This window comes from Polyodon spathula, chromosome 19, assembly GCF_017654505.1.
Source record: "Polyodon spathula isolate WHYD16114869_AA chromosome 19, ASM1765450v1, whole genome shotgun sequence".
In the NCBI taxonomy this organism is placed as follows: domain Eukaryota; kingdom Metazoa; phylum Chordata; class Actinopteri; order Acipenseriformes; family Polyodontidae; genus Polyodon; species Polyodon spathula.
The window spans coordinates 12,289,076-12,295,075 of record NC_054552.1 but is presented as its reverse complement, the minus strand read 5'-3'; the positions used below and the strand labels follow the sequence as shown (position 1 = coordinate 12,295,075).

General features: G+C 36.7%; 1 protein-coding gene across 1 annotated transcript in view; it reads left to right on the top strand.

The window, feature by feature from the left end:
* Positions 1-2,716: 2,716 nt before the first annotated feature.
* Positions 2,717-6,000, top strand: part of LOC121294711 (excitatory amino acid transporter 2-like) — a 74,641-nt gene continuing 71,357 nt past the window's right edge. The window contains exon 1 of the mRNA XM_041218742.1: positions 2,717-2,840. The gene's annotated coding sequence lies outside the window, so the exon portion shown is untranslated. The remainder of the gene's footprint in view (positions 2,841-6,000) is intronic.

Genomic DNA, 6,000 nt, shown 5'->3' with positions numbered 1-6,000 from the left:
GGATGACTACACAAGATTTAGAAGTGAGTAGTTTTTCGAGATTTACAATTATATTGTATTTACAGTATAACTGTAAATCTCAAAAAACTACTCACTTCTAAATCTTTTGTAGTCATTTTTGTATTACTTTAGTATAAATACATGTTAATTTGGATTCATATGTTGTTTTTTTCTGACTTTATGTGAACGAAAAGACACACATTTGCCCGTTTTCCCATTGGAAATAGTGATATTTTGAAATATCACTGTCCTGGTCACAAAAGCAAAGTTTGTGGGGAATAATAGCCATTTTCTATACTTTTGAGGCATAAGCAATTAAGAAATAACACTTACTACCCAGGAACAAAATTATTATTTTTTTTTTTTTGTTACACAGTGTAATCATACAGTAGTTTTTATTGTTTACAGCGACACTGCTAAAATTCCACAAATGGTGCACCTACTGATGAAGTTTTCATTTGATCAGAAAAAAGAAAACTATTTAATCATCCTAGCACATAACTTCATCTCTGCCTTAACTTTTACTGAGGTGTCAAAAACTAAACTACAGCCCTAACTAACAAAAAAATGACCATACATAAATTAATTATCATTGGCTGCTACTGAAAATGTGTGGATTGAATAATGGTAGAGGCAGGAAATATATCCTTGCAGTTAAGACGTCCAAACAAGTTCCTTTCCTTTTTGTCTTGTTCCTTCAAGCATGTTAAAGGAGAGATTCTGAAAAATAACAATAAAAACGATGGCACGCGAGGAGATACCATGCCAACTTTTAACACTCCAAAAGAAAAGAAAATAACGGTGGTTGGGGACCGCGGTAAAGATAGCCTGACTTTCGACATTTGTTTGATATTCGACTCATTCTAACCCAGCATCAATTTAAAAGGCATCATATCCCCAACCACAGCAGCTAGCGTTTAACAATAACATACCGCATATACTCACACTTAGCCAACCAGACACGGGTAAAATAGCTTTATCTCCCCAGTCACAGTAGCTAGAGTGTCCAAACCATCTTTTATGTGAAGATCAATTGTTAATTGTTTCACAAGCTCTCCTTCACATGTGAATCAAACAAACAAATCGTGAAAAACAATACCATACCGCATATACGCACACTGCCTAGCTGACACGCGTAAAAGGGATTTATCTCACGAACCGCAATAGCTTAGCGCTCAAATCAACTTTAATTTAAAGATGACAAATTGTGAATTATTTCACATGCTCTCTTTTACACATGAATACTAAGAATAATTTGTGAAAAACAATAACATACCGCATATATGCACAATTAGCCTACCTAGCTCGTACTGTCACGTGATTTTTTAACCCTCATCGCCCCACACATAGAAGTAGTTGTTGAAAACCATTCACAGATTAAGTGAAGATTGTGAAAACATTCCCCGTTGGTTTTCTATAAATTGAGGTTGGTTTGAAAAGTGCAATTATTGTGTTTGAAATACCAATCTTGGGTTTTATCATGGGTTAGTATATGTATATAGGCATAGTAACTTACATGGATTCACACGTAGAACTGTGAAATAATTCACAATAGATCTTTAATTTAAAGTTGTTTTGAGAACGCTATCTTTTGTGGTTGGGAATTACATAATTTGGTTGGGTTACTATCGTACATATCTTGTTTTTTTTTCCACAAATAATTTTTAGGATTCACATGTAAAACAGAGACTGTGAAAGAATTCCCAACTGGTCTTCTTTAAATCAAAGTTCTTTTGAAAACGCTAGCTGCTGTGGTTGGGGATATCAAGCCAAGAGTGTCCGCATATGCGATATGTTTTGTTTTTCACATATTATTCTTAGGATTCACATGTAAAACAGAAGCTGTGAAACAATTCACAACTGGTCTCCTTTAAATTAAAGTTGGTTTGAACACTGTAGTTGATGTGGTTGGGGAGATACATCCATGTTCATTTATGTCGACTAAGCGTGAGGCGAATATCAATTGAATATCGAATGTCAAGCTAACTTTACCGCGGTGGGGGTGGGGCGCATGCCTGCTCTAAAAATTTGTATGCGCTTGTTACATATATTTTATGCCTGAACAAGGCACTGTTCTCTACAATAAACGAGTCGTGGCAAGAGCCAGGGTACTTGGCAACTACACCAGTGATAAGTGAGCATCACATAAAACTTGCACACTTTTGGAAAACCAGACAACTGTACAATGTGTGTTTGAATCATTCCCAGTTTGAATTATTACACTCCCTTGCCCTACATAAAAGTGCATCTGTGACACCAGGCTGGAAGTCTTTCCTTCAAGTCTGACCCCTACCAAGCACGGGAAATTCTGAACCCCATAAAACACAGAGAATAAACGAGAGGACTAAACAAAAACAGCTGAATAAATTATCAACGGTGGGGGGTGGGTGACTTCAAAATAATTATCAGGGGGGCTGGAGAGAGAGAGAGAGAGAGAGAGAGAGAGAGAGAGAGAGAGTTTTCATTCGGCGTGACTGTTGTAAAGCGAGCTGCGCGGACTGCAGAAAGCCCGTATTGTGTTCGGCTCGACGCGCCTGACGTCCAAGCGCTCCTTAGGGTTAAGGGCAAATTCTACAGAGAAACGTATCGAGTACAACTGTTCGGCCGACTTCAACTACGGACGTGTTTAACAAAAAACCAAACAAAACAAAAAACGAAAAAAAAAAAACACAAAAAACAAACAAAAGCAAAAAAAAAAAACAGAAAGCCCGTATTCCACACACATTGAAGAGTTGCAACTTCAGGAGGCATCGAGTAACTGCTGAAGACGCAAATCTTCGAGGAAACATCACCAGAAAGTTCAATTTTCTCACAGAGAAGCCGTAAGCAGGGAGATAAAGGTAGGGTTTCGCATATTCTGATGTTTGTTTGACAGCTTTAACAAACATGAAAAACGAAAGAAATGTGATTACGACTGAGTAGTTTTTTGTGATTTCTTTCTTTCTTTATTTTGATTGTTGTAAACAGTAGACAACATAATGTAAAAAGCTGTCTTCACATATATATATATATATATATATATATATATATATATATATATATATATATATATATATATATATATATTATATATATATAGCAATCTGACTGTATGAGTGAAGGCGTGTCAACATAATTTTCTAGAGTGGTATTTTTTTTCTATAACAAGAATTCTGGTTCTTAAAACATTCTGTTGGAGATTTCATTTAATTAAAAAATAACACTTTCCAGTGCCTAATAATGAAATACCCATTCACGTAATAAGATCCAAGAAAAACACAATGCATAGCTGCAATGTACCAGATTATTATATATGTAAAACTGTCGAGGAACAGGAGCTATAGTGAAGAATTTGCTGATGTTTGATGCCTGTCTTGATATAGTGCATCAGCAAAGCAGCTGTTACGCGTCTTATATCATCCCCCAACGCTGCCACATCGCATCAGGGGAATCTGCGCTGACGAGCGGGCAGGCGGACATACAGATTCGCATACAGACTCGCAGACTCTAGTTTATACCCCGCAGACAAAGCTGTAGAGAGGCAGGTTATAGAATAGTAGGCAGATAGAATAACGCTGGAAAATCATGTGCATTGCCGAAAGTCAGTTAAATACATTGTAATCGCGCAAATAGCCCACTACACCACTAACGAACGAAGCAAGGGGATAGATTGACAAAAAGATAGATAGGAAGATAGATTAACAGCTAAGCATGAAAGAAAGAAAACATGACTATGTGAAATTGTTTAGTGGTCTATTATTATTTATTATTATTATTATTATTATTATTATTATTATTATTAGTATTATTATTATTATTATTATTATTATTATTATTATTATTATTATTATTATTATTATGTGTAAATAGCATTTAACGTCTTCAAGCTTTCAGTTGTCAGTTCATATTAGGGCAGGAGAGGATGAACCTAGGGCATCAGATGCACAAGAAAAGATAAAATTCCCATTAGTGTTAACTGTTTCATAGACATGTGGCAAACTGCAGTATTTTCTCTTATTGGAAATAACCTTTGCTTAAATAAAAACAGCAGAGCGTTAAAAAAACAAAAAACAAAAAAAAAACACAGTTGAATTCAATATACCCTAGCAGACCAGCATTTAAACAAGTGGAGCGGTCGATTCAAATGAAATATTGTTCTGTACTATTACGTTTTTATTCAGTAAAATACATGTATTGTGCGTGGGTCTGTATTGTGTTAAGACTGATAGAAGGGTACCTGTGGATTGAGTACATGGCATGGCAGATTTGCAGCGATCTAAGATTGCACGGGACTCAGACATCCATTTGGACTCAACACTACCATAAGTACACATTGAATTACCAGGACTATTTCAATCAAACTAGTGTCATGTCGTGCTTGAGAATAATGCTGTATACAATTTGAGCTGTTATCTGTTTCATATTTTGAACCCGGGGGTGTTCAGGGTGTTCAAACACCTCCCAGAATTTCTGTGATTTGGTGTGACTCTTTGTTTATATATATATATATATATATATATATATATATATATATATATATATATATATATATATATATAATATATATATATATATATATATATAACTGGTGTTGAACTACAGTTCCTGCGGGCAGCGGCTTCTCACAGGCAAAAGTGGGATGCTAACCCGAGATTGCATCAACTACCAGCCCTGACCCCTACCCCCATGCACACTATACTCTCCCCTGCCAGCCTCACCTTTACCCTCGGACTTGCTCACCAATTACAGGCTTCCAGGTGCAGTCCAGGCAGGGCTGGCAAAACCATATAGGCAGAACAGACGGACACCTAGGGCGGCAAATTGAAGGGGGGGGGGGGGGGGGGGGGGGGGGGGGGGGGGGGGCAACAACGGTACATAATTACATTTTATACTTCACATTTCTTTAGTTGTAAAATGTTCAACATCTTAGATCACTGTTTCTTGTTCTTCAAAACTTATTGCTGATGTTACAGAACCCTATCCTGAGCAGTGGTGTCGTCCTAAATGCGGAAGTACGGGGATGCTGGGGGGGCAGGGTGATCATGACTCTGAAATCTGGTCTCCCCTGGGAACAGACTCATGGTTGTTGAGCCCGTTGCTAAGCAAAGAACATATTGAAGTTCCTTGCATATTGAAATGGGCCGTGGCATTATTAGATTTTATTTAATTACCCTGACAATGGTTCTTATAAAAGGAAGTTGCTAATACAGGATAATCAAAACGCTTTACCGATTTTATTTCTCTGAAATTCTCAGGTGACTGTCCTGGAAATTGCTAAATTTGTAGCTAGTTGCTTTTAACAACAAATCTCGCCAAGTCAGCCCTTAAAGTCATTAGATTTGGTGAGAAATTCGCTAAATTGGCAATACTGCTTGAAGGCGCAGAAAAAAATATTTGATTTCCACATGGCTTATTGCCTTGACGCAATGAGGATCGCTTCATCGGTGCCCAGGCACTGAAAGGCGGCTGAGTGCCATTTAAGCATTTTCATAACACATCAGTAAAGAGTCTAATTCTTTAAAGTGAATTCTTAAGTCAAGGATCTGCCTACAGAAAAAGTGCTGGAGGATTTGCTGTGCACGATTATATGATCACTAACCAGCACGTTTATAGTAGTTAAGTAACGCAGTATGGTTCTGTACAAATAAGGTACAATGAAAATACCATGGGGTTGAAGTAACCTGTGTATCCTGTATCAGTTGTTATTTATAACTAAGCCGTGGTGGTAGAATCCATTGATCATAAATATTGCATTGTAGAGCTGACAGTAGATGTCACTACCGTTTGTAACCAGAGTGGTGATTGAATATAGTTTTGTGATGATGTAAAAAAAACAAAAATAAAAAAAAAAACAATCTGGAGTACAATAATTTGTTTATACATTGATTTTATATATATATATATAGAGCCCTTACTAATATTTACCTTGTTTACCTTTTATTAGCCATTTACCTGCCACATAAACAAAATAAACCACACAGGTTTAACACAGCACATACTGTCTGTATGACTGCGGAATGA